The 18,647-nt window shown below is 49.5% G+C and overlaps 1 protein-coding gene and 1 non-coding gene across 9 annotated transcripts in view; one reads left to right on the top strand and one right to left on the bottom strand.

Annotated features, from left to right (window-relative positions):
• Positions 1-18,647, bottom strand: part of LOC135903460 (signal-induced proliferation-associated 1-like protein 2) — a 222,478-nt gene that overhangs the window by 162,308 nt on the left and 41,523 nt on the right. For 3 of the 8 annotated variants that reach the window (XM_065433781.2, XM_070522585.1, XM_070522587.1), the window contains exon 1: positions 1,705-1,842. The exons of 3 other annotated variants lie outside the window; for them this stretch is intronic. The gene's annotated coding sequence lies outside the window, so the exon portion shown is untranslated. Of the gene's footprint in view, positions 1-1,704; positions 1,843-2,453; positions 3,312-18,647 lie in introns of those variants that run through there. 2 more of the 8 variants (XM_065433780.2, XM_070522586.1) reach the window with 2 other exon arrangements.
• LOC139048196 (U2 spliceosomal RNA) lies at positions 16,562-16,746 on the top strand. The gene has a single exon (XR_011507623.1). It is a non-coding gene; the product is annotated as a U2 spliceosomal RNA (small nuclear RNA).

Here is an 18,647-nt window from a genome sequence, read left to right as displayed (position 1 = left end):
ATTACTTGTCAACAAGGGGAAAGTAGGCAGAATAGCGAATAACGACTCGACGAGCTTCACCCGAATGGCCCCTACTGGCAGGAAATCTAAGGGCCACGATAAGCATTCACTGGCGAAAGGTGCTTGACTGGACGAAAAAACAAACGAATAAAGGGAAAGTAGAGGCCTCTACGTAAGGTATGACCATCACTAATGTGGCATTTGCAGGGCTCCACAAATGTGCCCAATACGTGGCTTTGTGCGGCTCAACGGCGGCCACGAAGCGCACTGCCTAAGCGCGTTTTTCCCGCGCAGCTTATCCCGTGCGGCATTCATTAATGCCCGCATTCATACAAGCAGTGGACGGGGGGGGGGGGGGGGGGGGGAATCAGACGAGGGCCGTAACGTTTACCGCATACCATACATACGCCGAGCGCTACGCTCAATGAAACATTCGCGCTAGCAGGAAGAAAAACAGCAGCGAACTGCGCTGGCGGCTCAAAGCGACGCACGGGAAGGCGTGCGAATGACATAGTGACCTTAGGTTGCATACGAATGGGCTGCATTAACAGTTTCGGGGGACCTGCATATGGGCACGTGACCCTGCAGACATACTTCACTGGCTGCGTCCGCACGACTGGCTGACCGCACCGGACTTCTATGTCTTCACTACGATGTCGAGAAAACAACCGGGCACGAAGTCGGATTACACTGCATCCGTATTGGGGTGCTTGAACTCTTGAGCGGTATCCCGCGCGCGCATCGGTTAGCTGTTTCCCATTTTGTATTTTTAAGCTGCAAAATCCGAAACAAGCGCCCACGCGCAAGAGCATCCAGCGTCGCCGTGCTCCGAGACCCGTTTGGCGGCCGCGTGACATAGTTCCGAAATATATGAGTGGACTGGGGGTGGCTAGGTTCGTACCCCAGATTCAGTCTTTGCATCTGTGTGGCCAGAGATTCTAGCTTTCGCGGCGAAAAAAAAACTTGGACCGCTTAGAAAAAGCGCTACATTTGAGCCCGATTATGTGCCCGGGATCACATATATCGCGCGACCCCACACAACGCATTTTACCCGGTCCACTCCTGGGCGGTGCTGTCAGCGGCACGCGTGCACGATTATGAAACAACCGAGGCACCAACGCCGTCAAAAACGCGCCTGGCCATCGCGGCAAGCAACGGCGAGTTGGTGGGATCATGACCACCTTCGCGGGAAGGAAGAAAGAAAAACGGGCACGCACGCGCTTCAAAGAAAAGCGTGCCTTTCGAAACTCGTCGTCGGGGTGCGAGCGAGCGAGAAAGCGTGCGAACTGCCTGGGCGGTGGTGGTGGTTGCTGCAAACGTGTGAGCGCGGGCGACTATGCACAGTGTGCGCACAACATGCACTCATGCAGATTCGCCGGCCCGACGCACGCAGGGGTGGGGGGTTCGCCCACACATCGCAGCAACTTTCTCCGAGCGAGAAACACAACGAGACGTTCTGTGCCACAACGGTTACAGTGTTTGACTCCGCGCGGCACTGGCTTCTTTTCGTTTGCGAAAGGCGCGTCACACACCCGCCGGCTTCGACATTCCACGCCGGCCCACGTAGTACGCGCGCCGACGAACACGCCTAGCCTGTCTCTCGCCGTTCGCGAACGAAAACTCGCTGCGACAAAGAAAAGACAATTTGCGGCGAGTGTTCAAGCACGTGTAGCGGCCTAAGAATGAACGAATGCTGCTACGTACGTCTGGATCATCAAAGCTAGGAATGCGTCCTTGGTTCTGTAAAAACGAAACGCGCGGCTCCCAAGCACTCCTCCCAGCGCGACATAATGGACCAACGGCGAGGACGGAGCTGATGGCGGGGGAGACGTCAGCTCTTTTGTCGCCGTAGAAACTGCCGTGCTGCCTTCTTTCTTTCTTTTTCTTCTCTATCAAGATGGACACAAAAAAGAAATCTCTCCCACCCCTCCAGAGTAGTATATAGTGGGAAGAGCGGCGGAGGGGGCCGTAAAGTAATAAAAGAAGGAAAGCAAAGTTAAAAAGGAACCAGCGGGACCGGAAATACCAGGCAGGCTCGTGAAGCGTACAGCAGCGGCCTGCGCGAGGCGACGGACAGGCACATATCACGCGCTGCCACAGCGGCGACGCTTGTGTGCGAGCTGCAGCCAACGCGACGGCACACGCACACGTTTCCGATAAACAGCACGCGAACAGCGTACAAGCAGACATAATTAACAAATAAATAAAATCAGAGAAGCCGAAAGGTGAGAAGTCCTCCGGGCGGGCGTGAGTGACTCACGTACGGTGCGGCGACTTTCGCCGCGGGGCAAGAGCGCGTTGAGAGGTCGCGCTGCAGCGACGGCTTGTTCCAAGACGCGCGTGCTTGCAGATTCGCAAGGCACGTAGCGGGGTACTAACTGCACTGCAAAGTCCTGCAAGCGCCCGCCGCTGCAGGCTCACGAAGAGGCGCGGCCCCTAGCTAGAAAACTCACCGTGTCGATTCCTCACGGGCAGTCGCCGCTAGTTGATCGAGAAGAACAAATAAACTTGAGATGATGCAGAGCACAACGCACCACTACACACAGTGATCACAGAGCACCGCCTTTGTTGACGCGTCGTCCCGGCTCCACCGGGAGAACACATGCGCGCTCACTGCTTGGCTTCACTCAAGAGCCGTCCCACGAACACCGCTACCAGTCAACGCCGGCCGCGCACTTTCACCGAACCAACCACGCTCGGTAGTTACCGGCGATGTCGAAGGCGGCGACGGGCGCGTCGTCCGCGGCTGCTCAGCGCCCGAAGGAGGCAAAATCCACGTTTCCGACGAAGCGACGACACTGACGAGTCCATCTGTGGGTCGCCATCACGGACGAGCGCGCTGGCTGGCCTGTGCTGGTCTGCTATTTTGATTCTTTTACCTCCTCTCTCTTCCTTCGTTCACTCCGACCGCTGCCTGTATTTAGAAGTTTTCTTTTCGCTCGTCCTCTCCTCTCGGCTGCTGGAGCGCAGGCTGGGCTTCAATGCACTTGCTTCAATGAGTTGCGGCGGCAGCGGCACCCATCGGCGGTCACGTGAAACTCTCTCTCCCGCTCATTTTCCTGGGTTGGCCCGGTTTGTTTTGCTCCACTGCCTGCGAGCTGCGATCGCTGAACAGCGTGACAGCAGCAACTGCAGCATCGTGCAGTCAGTTGTGCTGCGTGTGCTTACAGTGCAAGTGCGCGCGTTACAGACAAAATGCCCCTTCAGCGTAACGCTGTTTCGAGAACGCACCGTACCCAGCCTGCGGCGGTGGTGTTTTTCGATAAAACAGCAACAAATTAAGGAGCGAAAAGGTCATGCACATGGAACCGCTTCTGCGTATTTCTGCGGCGGCAGTGGCGCCGCCGTTTGGTACTGTACGCAAACGCTTTGTGGATGATTCCAGGTCAACAGGTGGCGCTTGAATAGCGGGAAGTTCGAAAGACGGATACGCCAGTCGTTTAGTGAGGATTGCATACTTGTGTCGGATGATGCCGATATATATTTTAGGATCCCCGATTGGACGAACACCAAATTTTTAACTCTCCCACTCCCAGACTGAACTAGATGTATAATGTTGTCAGCGTTCCCGAAGCCTCTGCTCGCACAATTCATCATCGAGGTTGCCACAGAAAAATAGAGTATGACCAAGCGATGAACCAATAGTAATTTCACCAGAATCCTACAAAATGAAATGCCTCTTTATGAACCAAACCACGTGTTTTAATTGGCTCTAATTTTTTTCCTATTTCAAATCTGGTTTTACTGAAAAATTCTTCAGCGGATGCAGGTACCGTCATTTATATCATACAGATGTTTTGAAGCAGTTAAATATGAAAGCAACAAACTTAAAATTTGCTAGGCCATTCATATGTAGCTCTTTGGGTCTGTACTTCATCTCATAAGCTGATTGCAGCACTGGGGAGGCTACGCGAATTCTTAGCCAATAGGAAGGCCGAATGCCCCTCGAAATGTGCTGATCCGCGCCGCATCTTCCGCTCAGCGTCTGCTTGCTATCCTGTTACGGGCTCCATTCCATGGTTGGTGGATTGACGAAAAAAAAATGTTTTCACGTAGTTTTGGCACCGTAACTGTAAGCTGCGTTTAATGCATGCGACAGCAGAGCTTCGCTTTACCTGTACGCTTTCCCTGCAGTTTTACCTTGCACTCTCCTTAGCAAGAAGTGAGGGCGAACGCCTTCATAAATGTTCACCTGCGGCACGACGTCTGCTCGGCGTCTGTGTACCTGGCACTTGCTCGCTACCGTCATCACGTACCATACTAGAGCGGGGTAGGGAATTAAGGTTGCATAGGACAAATAGGCTTTTATAGCGTTCTTCCTCGTCAACTCATCACCAATGCTATTGCTGTGGTAACATCTGCTAACCAGAAACCAAACCAGTTTTACCGCTCGGAGCCGTGTCTGTAGTCTTAACAGCTTGAAAATAAACAGCCGATCTCAATAATTACGACAAAAGATGCCCAGTTATTTGACCTCCGCTTTATATGAGACGTGCCGATGACAGACTTTGCCGCTCGTTTCTTGCTTACAGGTCGGCGAGCCAGTAACAAGCGCGCATTTCCACCGAAGCGGGTGTACGTGAGCGCTGTATGGGTACAGTGTACTAGGAGGAGTGGCGCGACCGAAGCTGGCGCGCCTTGCCATAGCCTCTTATGTAACTTCTGTGCCTGCCGGATCATCGGCGATGGAATGGGAAGCGACCGTCGTTTGAACCAACGTTCGTTTGAACTATGGCGCAGGCGCACTAACGTAGGGTTGTGTACTAGACAATAAAGAGCTTCAGAATAGGCCCCCCAGACAGTTTGGGGCCCCAAAGAAATAGCGTCGAAGCCACTGCGCATGCGCGGGTCGCAAACTGCGTTTGGGCTTTGCGTTGGGCACGCTATTTCACTAATTTAGCGGGAGCCCCAAACGAGTGCCCAAAGGTTGCCCCAAAAGATATGCGTAAACAAACATGGCGGCGCATATCGAAGGGATCGACGGCCGGCTCTAACCTAGCACCAACCTGGGTTCGATTCGTGATAACGCGTGAAGTTCGCAAGCAAGGAGAAGTGACTGCGGTTATCGCTTTCTCTCAACTAGCCTGTGTTATGAATATTTATTCATTAGACGCCGCTGATTCCAAATTCGAATGTAGATTTCATAGAGCTAATACAACCAACTCTAGAGGAAAAGCTGGCCCGAAAAAGTCGGAACCGCTAGGCTACAGTGAACTAGAAAAACTATTCTAGTACACTGTAGCTAGGACGCCGCCCTGTTGCTACTAGTCAATGTGGCCAGCGCAGTTACTATTGAAACAGATGAAAACAAGTACAGGTCACCTTATGCTTTGTCATTTAAAAACGCATACCTGATGGCTTTATGAAGGTGATGCGTTAATATTGAGTTTACAGAAAGCGGTCGCTAAGTGCGTGAATTATGTAAATCACAATGAACGCATTCATGCAAAAAATTATGACGCGAATTTCGGTTTCGAATCTCTGTTTTTTGGATGCGAGGTAGTTTCGTACAGTTTAGGTTTGACATGCGATCGCGCGTCAAAATCGGACGCTATGGCACATTCACGCCTTTCGTGCCACCTAAGCCCCGAAGCGCTCTGGCATATACCTTCACATACAAATAAACGAGTGTATCTTCTTGTTCAGAACAACACGCGAGTAGACAGCTCTTGTAATGCATCACAATCGTTTGAGAAGCGTCACAGTAGAGCGTTTTTTTACATGCGGAGCGGTGTTTTTATTTGCAGGTGTCCCCTCAGTAGGAAACTGCTGGACAGGTGGACCAGCGCACCGGAATTGTACTGGCGAATCCACAAGCAAGTGATAGAATCTGCTTAATTCTTGCACTTTAAACATTCATGCTATAGCTACAAAGGCCACAGCAGAAAAACAGCCTGATGCCGAATTTCTCTGCCACAAAGCAATCAAGAGGCGAGTGCCTAATACGGACAAAATCGAGTGCATGAACCAACATATTAATAGCGTAGGTGTTTTATTAACTGTGCAATATTTTCAACACTTCCTTGCATGCCATTTTATTTGACGTTTCTTTTCTGGTCGCAAATCTATGCAGCGATTCTATTTGCATGATCGACTCCGGGCCTGTGGGACCGTTCATTTGCACTTGATGCTGAGTCTTTTACATGTATCCATAAACTGCTGATATGCAGATCAGATCCATACGGGCATTTTCAAAATTCAATTATTTTAGGCAGCACACACATATACAATACTGACATAATCTCAAATACCACTAAGCAGCTGGGACACATTTTTGTTGAGTATACTCGCAGGTAAAATAAGTAGATCATGTGAACAGCTCCCGCTCATTTTCTTTAAATCAGTGTGTACAAGGGGTATGCAAAAATAATTTTTTTCTCGCGCACCGCTTATTTTGCTGTATAAGCAAGATAACCCACCATGTTAGTGTAACATATGTTGTACATCACACTAATATGTGCTTTATTTACCAAGTCAGATGAGTTACTTTTATGGCTCATTCAGTCAAATCACACTGCAAGCTGCATTCATCAATTTTCTACTGGATTTTGGAAATGTTTAAGGAAACATGTTTCCCTGTAATGCAGATATGCAGTAGAAAGCCCTTCTGCGTGTTCCAAAGGTAAAATTTCAGCTCTAAATTAAAGAAGACATTTCTAGTCAGAAACAACAAGCAAAAATACTGAATGCGTAGTATCATAAGCCCAAGGTACATAAATTATGGGGAGTGTCGAATGATTTTAAGGAAAGAATGGTATTTGAAAATGCAAGATACTTTAGTGAAGGTCAAGCAAGTCAATATAGGTAGAATACTCATGGTAGTCAATATAGGTAGAATATCCTATGACTCGCAAAATTAAGCGAGTCATGGGATAGCACACAATGGGTCAGGAAATGCATCGTTTTTCTGCAAAACAAAAGCTGATGATTGCCATTACATGAGTGACTTTAGCATCATGAGACTGCTGCTTGATAAATTCAGAAAGAAACCAAAAAACAAGCCACGCAAAAAAAAAATAATGATGCTCTCTCTACAGTGGGAAAAATAAAAAGAAACGAATCACATCTAATATGGACATATCAGACGCCTTGCGAAACACTAAAGGAAAAATTCAGTTTCGAGCTATGGAACTTGCCGCATAGATTCGGGGGGGGGGGGGGGGGCTTGCACCAATAGGGATAGTTACCACTGCATCTAGAAATTGAAAGCATTCATGCAGACAAAGGCGATTCTTTACATTTTCGACTACCACTTCAAATGCCTCCACTAAGTGTTACAATGCTGCAGGCTGCCATACTTAGGATCTCACAGTAACACCTGCACGTAAAAATCAAAAGCAGTCAAAGTGCTGGAGTATTCTGTACACTATATTTGAAAACCTTTAGGCAAGGACAGCGCAAGAAGCAGACCTAGTAACTGCATTTATTTCGATAATTCCCCATTTGAATGGCCTTTTCTTTTTGCTTAGACAATGCCTACGCCTAGCCACAGCAGCTTCCTCATGCAGACTCCGCAAGCCAAGACGCCGTGGAGGCAAATGCAGGTAACAGGCAAGAAGCAATAGTACTGCTATTGACATTCATCCAATTCCTTTATTTTTCTTACGTTTAGGCAGCCAGCACACCTCAAACAGCCACTTTGACTGCGGCTGTGTCACCTTTGTCGCCAAGGAAGCATTTGAGGGAAAACGACAGGCAATGTAAACAGCCAATACTCCATGTAAGCGATATTCTTTCTCTCAGATGACCCTACGACTCGCCACGCCAGCTTACCTGTGCAGACCCCACAACAAAGATGCCACGGAGGCACGTGCAGTCAGAGGCAAGAAGGAGTGGCACTGGTGTTGACATTCACCCGATTTCTTTCTTTTTCTTACACTGGGGCAGCCAGCCCACCTCGAACAGCCACCTTGACGGTGGGTGTGTCACCCTAGTCGCCAAGGAAGCATTTTAGGGAAAGCGACAGGCCATGTGAACAGCCACTTCTCCATGTAAACGATACTCTGTCTCTCGGATGACTCCTACGCCTCGCCGCGCCAGATTACCTATGCAGACCCCACAACAAAGATGCCACGGAGGCACGTGCAGTCAGAGGCAAGAAGGAGTGGCACTGGTGTTGACATTCACCCGATTTCTTTCTTTTTCTTACACCGGGGCAGCCAGCCCACCTCGAACAGCCACCTTGACGGTGGGTGTGTCACCCTAGTCGCCAAGGAAGCATTTTAGGGAAAGCGACAGGCCATGTGAACAGCCACTTCTCCATGTAAACGATACTCTGTCTCTCGGATGACTCCTACGCCTCGCCGCGCCAGATTACCTATGCAGACCCCACAACAAAGATGCCACGGAGGCACGTGCAGTCAGAGGCAAGAAGGAGTGGCACTGGTGTTGACATTCACCCGATTTCTTTCTTTTTCTTACACTGGGGCAGCCAGCCCACCTCGAACAGCCACCTTGACGGTGGGTGTGTCACCCTAGTCGCCAAGGAAGCATTTTAGGGAAAGCGACAGGCCATGTGAACAGCCACTTCTCCATGTAAACGATACTCTGTCTCTCGGATGACTCCTACGCCTCGCCGCGCCAGATTACCTATGCACACCCCACAACAAAGATGCCACGGAGGCACGTGCAGTCAGAGGCAAGAAGGAGTGGCACTGGTGTTGACATTCACCCGATTTCTTTCTTTTTCTTACACTGGGGCAGCCAGCCCACCTCGAACAGCCACCTTGACGGTGGGCGTGTCTCCCTAGTCGCCAAGGAAGCATTTTAGGGAAAGCGACAGGCCATGTGAACAGCCACTTCTCCATGTAAACGATACTCTGTCTCTCGGATGACTCCTACGCCTCGCCGCGCCAGATTACCTATGCAGACCCCACAACAAAGATGCCACGGAGGCACGTGCAGTCAGAGGCAAGAAGGAGTGGCACTGGTGTTGACATTCACCCGATTTCTTTCTTTTTCTTACACTGGGGCAGCCAGCCCACCTCGAACAGCCACCTTGACGGTGGGTGTGTCACCCTAGTCGCCAAGGAAGCATTTTAGGGAAAGCGACAGGCCATGTGAACAGCCACTTCTCCATGTAAACGATACTCTGTCTCTCGGATGACTCCTACGCCTCGCCGCGCCAGATTACCTATGCACACCCCACAACAAAGATGCCACGGAGGCACGTGCAGTCAGAGGCAAGAAGGAGTGGCACTGGTGTTGACATTCACCCGATTTCTTTCTTTTTCTTACACTGGGGCAGCCAGCCCACCTCGAACAGCCACCTTGACGGTGGGCGTGTCTCCCTAGTCGCCAAGGAAGCATTTTAGGGAAAGCGACAGGCCATGTGAACAGCCACTTCTCCATGTAAACGATACTCTGTCTCTCGGATGACTCCTACGCCTCGCCGCGCCAGATTACCTATGCACACCCCACAACAAAGATGCCACGGAGGCACGTGCAGTCAGAGGCAAGAAGGAGTGGCACTGGTGTTGACATTCACCCGATTTCTTTCTTTTTCTTACACTGGGGCAGCCAGCCCACATCGAAAAGCCACCTTGACTGCGGCTGTGTCAGCAAATTCCTGTTGTACATATGCTCTTAATAAACTTCAGTAAACTTGAACTTGATAACAAACTTGAAGGCAAATGGCACATTGATGCATTGCTTTAATGAACATTTAGTGTACTCATACATTATATGTTATACTTTCCAATGCACCAGAGCATATTTTGAAGCTGCCCTCTATATTTTTAACCTTTAATTACGTATGTGTTGTGTGGCCCTTAATGCTGCAGTTCATATTGTACAAGTGCTCTGTCTGTGTATTGCACACTGGATAAAGCTTGTGATATCCACATGTACAAACGGCCTGTACTTCTCTAACATATACAAAATAAGGTTCTATGTCGTGCAATAAAAAATAAAAGTAAACAATTCCATCCTAGAATTGTGTTTATTACAGTAATTCCTATGACAGTTATTGACAAGCTGACAACTTCAATTGGCCAATCTGCTATGGGAAGGAATTGTATGTATACATATAGGGAAAAAACCGGGTATATGTGTGTGTTTGTAGGGGGAGGATATAGAATTAGGGCTGTACGAAAAGGCGTATCAACACCGTCCTCTAGACCCATTCCTTAAAGGTGCAGTAACAAAGCGCATTATGCATAGAGTTCATACAACTAACTCTGATATTACTACATACGCGCGGCAACGCGAGCTACATGTGCCATGACTCGCGTTCGTGACTGCACCGGATGCCCTCCATATTATTCTGGTTAATTTTGCTCACTGCACTGAGACAAAAGAAAGATCATGGGCGTAGGTGCCTTTAATGTATCTCGACCTTGCGAGGCACAGCTGCGCATGCCAGGGGAACTGTCCGTGCGAACACACCCTGGCACACTTCTGCCTCGGCGGCCCCAACCTACGTGCCGTTCAGCTTCGAGCTTTGATCCCCCCACTGTCCCTTGGGTGCCCTGGCGTTCCTGCGCCGCATAATTTATTATAATTTCAGGTGCTCTCCTGAGACTTCCGTTTGTCGGTTACAGCTGGATCAGTACTTGCAAAACACACACACACACACACACACACACACATACACACACACACACACACACACACACACACACACACACACACACACACACACACACACACACACACACACACCGATCTATCGTCGCGACGAGAAAAGCACCCCGCAACGAAAAAAATGGCTGTGGCTTAGCTAAGGTTAAGCCCAGGATGCGAAGCATACTAGCCTTTATTTTAGTTGTTGAACCACTGTTTAGCCTGGTGAACTACTGTTGCTTGGCTATATTTGGTTCGGCTAGACGAAGAAACAACTGGCCTCGACGAGAGCGCGCCGCTCTTTTATACAGCTGTTATGACGCCAGTGCCCTAGCGGGAGGAACGGGAGTTAGGCCGCAGCACCGGCTGTGCGACCGCAGGCGAGCGCAAGAGTTGAGCCCAGCTTGCAGCTGTTGTGACGTCAGTGCCCTAGCGGGAGGAGCGGGAGTTAGGCCGCAGTACTACCACCTGTGCGACCGCAGGCGAGCGCACGAGCTGAGACCCGGCTATGTAGCTACGCGGCCGCAAGCGAGCGCACGAGTTGAGCCTCCGCTTTTGCAGCTGTTATGACGTCATATGGTAGCTACGCGGCCGCGCGCGGCGCAGCAAGGAAGAGCGTGGTTGTGCGGCTAGTATGCTTCGCATAAAAAGCGCCCGGTGGTTTTCGCAACATACCGCGCCCGTGCGAAGAGAATTACGGAACGCCTACGAGGAATCTGACCACAGCTTCGAGCTCCAAACTCGTAACCTCGTCGAGTGGCACTCCTGCAGCAGTCGTGCCCGCTGAAAACTGCATACCGCCGGAAACATCAACAGGATCATCCTTCGGTTGCATAACTGCCACCTGCACGATCGACATGGACCACACCCACGACATCCCGCAACATAGAATAAAGAACCAATTTATAAAGCCCAAACACACGGCTGCACGCACACAACATCACCACACTACATGCGAGACGCCATGCTGTTACGCTGGTACGGTTGCCATATTATATCTGACAACTGTCACCAAGTCTAGCAAGCGTCTCAGGAGCTGGCAGCGTCAGCGTGTAGCAACATGGCGGTGGTCTTGCGACTCCCGATTTCAATGGATGGGCCCTATGGGTAGCTTGCAGTGGCGTAGCTAGGTCGCCTGGCACCCGGGGCCCATATGTCTTCTGTCACCCCCCACCCCCCGGGTGTAGTCGAGGAAAGCGAGGATATCGACAATTTCCTGGTTCCAGCACCAGTACAGCCGCCATGGATACCACGCACGTCCCCCGGGCCCCCCTCTCCTTCGGTTTCTTTCCCAGAGATCGCGAATGCAGCAGGTATACACGCTGTTTTTTCTGCGCCAAATAACACATCGTGCTGCACTTATAACTTGTGATAAGCGCACCTGTGCACATCTTCTGTCAGACTGTAAGGCTTGGCAGCCAATACAAATGCGGCATCGTGGTAAATATGGCTCACGTCACGAGTAACAAAAAAAAAGTCTTTATAAAGTTTTAATTACCAATTTTAGCGGCAATATTGCATTTGCGAAATTAAAGCCCGACATTCGTATCTTGCCCAACAACAACTTCACAAAAATCATCGTAGGTATGGCGTGCAGTATTTTGGCTGTGGGCAGCCCTGAACGAAAACGAAAATTAAATTGTGTGTGAGTGACCCTAATATCCCCACCCTATTAGAAAACGCCACCGGTCTCCCCGTTGTGCGGGCGCCAATGCTATGACAATTACGAGTTCTCTTCATTCTGATCAATAAAACCTTGTTTTTACTTGCTGCTATACGGGCAAACGTGATTATCCGAGCTGCGGTACCACCAGAAGATTTGGAACAGAATAGAGCACGCTTCGCCGCGATTCTTGGCGTCACCATTAAAAAAAAAAAAAGAAAGAAAAGGCCGCGATGAAGCCCGTGCCAGCGGAAGCTTGCACTACTGTTGGTCTGCACTCGCAATGGAGAGGATTGAGGGATCAACGTCACTGGTCCACTATTTCACATTTCTTTCGCTGCTGCCATATTGGGCGCCGCCCGCAGTGCCAAAGTACTGTAGGCTGTAGCACCCAAAGCGCACCCCACATGAAACGTTCCGCTATGGCGAGTAGTTGAGCGATCATTTAGCGATATCAATTTTTTAGCCCGCACATTCGTGCAATTATTTTGTGGGGTGTTGATAGAGCTGCAGCCGACAATTCTGCGGCGCAACGCATCGGGTACATGAGCTCGGGCTACTGGATACCGGAGTATTCTTCGCCATTGGCGCCCAGTCAAGCCGACGGAAAGAGGGGCGTCTTCAGACGTATCTGACACCCCGCCCCCTCCACTGGCCCCGGCCACCTCCCCCCACCCCATCCCGCTGCTACGCCACTGGTAGCTTGTCCTCTAGAGTCAGTATAGTAACTCTATGCATCCCGCAGACACAGAAGTTACATAGGCTATTATCAAAACGAGAACAAGGTAAAAGCTGGAGCTACCGCTTTTACCTTGTTCTCGTTTCGCTCATCGTCTTAGATTTCCATCTCCCGCCTTCAACGTGTTTTCATAGGAGGCTATGGCCTTACATACCAGGCATAAAGTAGCGGTGCCGCTGGCGTCCCCGACTCTTGAACCAAGTTGGCGTGTTGCGACCTGATGCGTGTGTGTGCACGCGCGCGCGTGTGTGTGCGAGCTCTGCTGCACATTTGCGACTGAAATGGAAAAATCACTATGCGCCCGGGCTTAAGACAGTGTACGCTCGCTCGGACCAAGGCCGCAAGGTATCGCCTTTTGAAGCTCCAAAAGATTACGAGCGACGACTTGTGTGGGAGAGAAATCTGTGCAGACTTGATAGGTCTCTCAACGCCGAATACGTTGCGTGCGAGCTTCCCTTTGAGCCTCATTTCATCGCGGGAGACTATGTGCACATAATTAACGGAACAGGAGTTCGAGTGCCTGTAGGAAAACCAACTCTTCGACTTGACGCGGTGCCGACCATTTAAAACTGACAAGTTTAAACATTGTGTCTGCCTTGTTTCAAATGTAGACCAAAGAAAAAGCATGCATATTTAAATATATTTGTGAAGCTGGCCATTATTTGTAGAGATTATTCAGATGTCTGACCAAATTGCGTTTAGGGCATGGTTATAGATGTATTTCAATTTCATCAGGTTCCTCATGTTATCCATTGAGGAAGTGCGAATATTCCATGAAAAAAAAATGAGCAAATGCAATCTCGCAGAGGAGTGAGAACGTCGAATGTTGAACGCGGGTTATCTGTCTTTAAGAGGCAACATTACCTCGGGGCATACTACGATTCTCTATTCGAATACACATGAAACACATAAGTGCTATATTGAAGGAACTGCTGGACTGATTTGAATGGAATTCGATCGTTGCACTTGAATGAGAATGTTGAATTATAGCAACTGTATACAGCGGGATGTTTCACACGCTGTACTCTCCACAGAAACCCACAAAATTGAGCGCGTTGTTAAAGAAAAAAAATAGAATAACCCTTATAAGCCTGTAAATCGGCTTTAAGAACAGCTAGATATCGCAGTCGGGCAAATGGCATATGTTAGAACATATCGAGGGGACAAATGTGATGAAAATAATGCGAAAGTCTTTCTTTTTCTTATAAATGCAGCAAACCCCACCAAAAACGATACAGTGGATGCCAAGCAAAGTGATCTTTCTTTTCGCATGCATTTAGGCATAGGAGGTAAGTGTAGCTTTTTACAGTTCTAATAAGGATTCTTATAACACACAATATCCACCAATAACCTTCACGAGAATCGCGACTAAATTAAGAATTATTATGCAGTATATTGCTCACATGCTCCGCTGAGCTCGTTATAACGCGTATTGTACAGCAAATGTGATCATAAAGAGGCAATAAAATGAATGACGGGTATTAATCGCTCCATCAGTGACGTTAGATTCAACTGACAAGCAACAGGTTAATAATACAGTTTTCTAGAAACACGTTATTGTCACACTTCACCACGGCCAGTCATGTTAGAACCATGTTGCGCGTCATAACACTTCTCCGAGCCTGCCAGGTGCTTGCCCGGCGCAGATTAGTTGTAGACGGGACGGTAATGTAGTTCAGTTGCGATGAAATATTCATTTTTCCGTTCCTGCTGTGGAAACTGGTCGTTTTTGCAAACGCATGCACCGGCAAGCACCGACCTGCGATGCCGGTTGACGAATTCAAGAGTGGTCGACTACAACGCCGCCGTTACTTTTCTACACGGAAAGGCCCCCTCCACGGTAAAGCCCACTCCACGGCGGCCGGTTGCACCACTCAGAAGTATTCTAGCACACTCTATTATGGGCTCTACCATGTTGTCACGGTAAAGGTTGCTATTACGGTTACGGGTGCCACAGTAATTCTCGGTACACGACGTGCATGCGTGAAGGTCCTAACATGCCACGTATCGCTGTACTGCATCATGTAGCGAGTAAAATTAAAACTCTTATGTGTAGCCAATATTCAGCCAGTTACTCCCAGAACTATAGCGAGTGAGATAAGATAATGCAGAGAAAGGCAGGGAGATTAACCAGACGTAGTTCCGCTTGGACAATCGTCCACTATCAGAACTAAAAGCTTTAGGCCAATGCTCCGAAAGAACATCCGCGTTGAAGGCCTTACTCGCGTTATTAAGGTTCCTGTGGTCTACGGGGCTTCATGACAGGCTGTAAGAATGCCGCCCCCTACCGTTCTGTAGTGTACACGCCTTGTTCGTCTTGTCTCTCTTTCTTTCTATCTCCCCTTTCCCAGAACTATACATTGCAGCGCAAGGATATTGCCTGTGTACGCTTGTCCCTGCGTACTCCTCGGCAGTGCTGCGGAACGAGCATGCGAGTTGGATTATACATGTTCGCTTTGTTTTTGTGTATTGTTTGTAAATTTTAGGCAGCACGATTACGCCACTGCTGATAATTTACACCACCAGCGAAGTAGAATACGCTTGGTTACTGCAATATTAGCTCTGCGTTTGTCTTGTGGAGATCTGAACCACCAGGTGGCTGTACCATGCAGGCCGACTTAAAGCCCCTTACACTTCGTAAAGTAAAGCCACGCTTTGCAGAATGCCGCCTCTTCCTCGCGCTCTCTGGCCCAGGCCGCCGCTGCGTCGCTCTTGGCCTAATAGCATCACGTGAGCCCTCGCGCCTTGCTTCGGCGCCTTTTTGGCTAGAGAAGCGTCTACGGAGTGGCGAGGAGCGCATGTTGGCGCCGTTGCTACGCTCGAGCAGTGTAGGTGGCGCCACGGTCGTGGAGGGACCTTGATAGGAGAAACAAGGAGGAGTGAAGGCGCAGGAGGAGGGTATCCCCAGTACGCTGCGCCGTGCTCTCATATGGGCTGCAGAATTGAGCGTACTTTCCCTCTCCCAAATCACGAAGAAGAAGACTTCAGGAAGTTTAAGGGGCTTTGGGCCGACTTACGTTTGCGTCTTCGCCCATGCGGTAAAACGCCCACTCCGCTCGTGTTTACCGCATTGCCAGGCATGCTAAAAATCTAATGCACAACGCTCATGCAAGCAGCGGAAGTCAGAAGGCAGGGCCGTTTGAAGAGAGCGTCACAGTGCGTCAGCTTGGCTTCGTCGCTTTTGCAACCAATCGCGATGCGCGTCTCTATAGCCCTTTTAGCCCACCGCGGGTAGGCCGCAGATGCGCTGTTAATACCGTGACAGCCGGATTGTGCCCATGGCAAAAATATACAGAAGAAAAAAAAATCATGAGCCATTCCGCTCTGGGGTGGTGGATGACATGCGAAGCTGTTTAGCACACGACACAGAGGTGACACCGAATTTTGAACAAAGGTACCAATTCATTTACCATGATTTTTGTATACATGCGCGCGGATGACGGTACCGCCGTCCCAACGAGCCGGAAGAGTATAGACACGCGTGACGTTTCGACTGGACCGACACCACGGGGGCACAGTGCGACGGGAGAGCGGAAGGAAAGTAGGTACGCATGCGCTTGGAACGCCGCCAAAGAAAGGTTGGTGCGAACGTAGATATGGCCGACGTGCGTCAAAATGTAGCATCTGTTCTTGTCAGCTTAATATATTACACGGGTTCTATTTGGACCCAAGATATTAAACTTATTTTTGCGAGTGAACGGAGTGTTTGAAGCCTGTTTCACCTGCGCCGTGGGCTGGCCTTGCCTGGTATAGCACCATCTCCGGGATCAGCCCGAGGTTTTTGCACACGCAGAACAAAAATGCACGACACCCCAGCCACAAACGGCTTCACCATGGCTTTACTGTGAAACGTCGACCCGACTTCCCACTGGCTGCTGCGGCAGCGCTTCTCTGAAACAGGATGCGAACCAGTGCAATGTACATTGCAACCAAACCAGGCAATGTGCATTGCAACCCGCCGTGGTTGCTCAGTGGCTATGGTGTTGGGCTGCTGTGCAGGAGGATGTGGGATCGAATCCCGGCCACGGCGGCCGCATTTCGATGGGGGCGCAATGCGAAAGCACCCGTGTACTTAGATTTATGTGTACGTCAAAAAACTCCAGGTGGACAAAATTTCCGGAGTCCTCCACTACGGCGTGCCTCATAATCAGAAAGTGGTTTTGGCGCGTAAAACTCCATGATTTTTTAAATATGCATTGCAATAAAGCGCCATCGAAATTCGTGCGTCCATCCGCGTCTAGCGCCTTCGTTTTTTTTCTTGCGTACGCGTCCTAGTGTATTCGCTGGTGCCTCTTTTTCAAGTTCGTCATGCAGCAACTGGCCCAAGAACTTGCGCTAATGAACCAGTGTAATTTCCAATGTTCTTATGCACATAAATGGAGAGATAGTTATAAGATACGAATAAATTTTTCGAAAGCAGCGCTTATTTTTGAAATCGCCCATATTCCGTACCTTCCTTTCATCCCTATGAAACCAGCTAGTCGAGTAGCATGTGAATTGAAGTTCTTTATGTATACGAAGCTGGACTATCAGGAAAATAGGTTCCTTTTGTTCGTTTTACGGCGTTAGGCAGTTACGAGCTAGGAATCGGAATATCCCAGTAGATCGTCGCGGCTCCTTGTAACATCACGCTCGAATACTCGGTAACAAAAATAAAGCTTATAGATTAACGTACCCTGTTGCAGGGGCACAAAGTAACAATAGTGTACAGTGGTGTCCAAGTGAAAATCAATCTTGGACATTGCTTATGCAAACCTTTGTTAGGTTTTATGGCTGGGTCAATAGTGTGCTAACTTAGCTCGTAATTCCAAGACAAGGCTACTGCTGCAATCACCGCTAATTTCAGGGAAGTGAAAAATATTCAAGCAACCACGCTCTACGAGGACGCCGGCCTCGAGAGACCAGCATCATCAGTGAAGAATTGCAAGAGCGCATGACTCTCTCTTTCCTTCTCTGCGAAGACGCACAAGGCCCAGTGCCCATTTAGTGTCACTGCGACAGAAAGCGGTACATGGCAGCTATTGGATTTCGTCAGAAGTCCTTGTCGGTTCTGAATATGGAAGACCATTGCCTGCTTCGCAAGCCTGAAGTGCTCTCCGAGGTACCGGAACGTGAGTGCCCGCGGCACATTATGGCATGTTCCGCAGACGTAAAGGTTTTGCCTTATTCGCTATCTTGCAACCTAATCGGAAGAAACCAGGCAAAGTGAAGTTCCTGAACTCGTGTGGCGTGTCCGAGAATCACTTCTTGGAACAACTCTCGGTGCGGTCACTGATCAACTGAGTGTCTGCTCTTCACCGCTTTCGTTCTCCGCGCTGGCCGGACCGGCAGGCCTTGCGAACTTTTCCGGCTGATGTGCCTTTTATGGCGTCACACGATGTTCGGTCGACTGCTCGGTCAGGTTTCGGTTTCACGCTTTTTTTTGCTTATTTAAAATTATTTTCGAATTCTACTATCAAAAGCGTGACAGGGGCGTCTCGAGAACATAAATATGCCACTACCTTGACGTGGTCAAAACATCGCCGGAGCTCTTTACGAAAGGCAACGCGAATATGGAAACTCGATTAAGGGAGTGTCTGTAGATCATCTTGTTTAGCCATGTGGACACGTTGTTGCGACGCCTGTTTCTCGAAGCTCGACCAGCGTTACTATTAGGTAGCGTGGCGTTGTAGGCGGGCTGCA

The sequence above is a fragment of the Dermacentor albipictus genome, chromosome 7 (genome assembly GCF_038994185.2).
Source record: "Dermacentor albipictus isolate Rhodes 1998 colony chromosome 7, USDA_Dalb.pri_finalv2, whole genome shotgun sequence".
Lineage (NCBI taxonomy): Eukaryota > Metazoa > Arthropoda > Arachnida > Ixodida > Ixodidae > Dermacentor > Dermacentor albipictus.
Note: the sequence above shows the minus strand (reverse complement) of the source record. Positions and strands in the feature narration are given on the sequence as shown.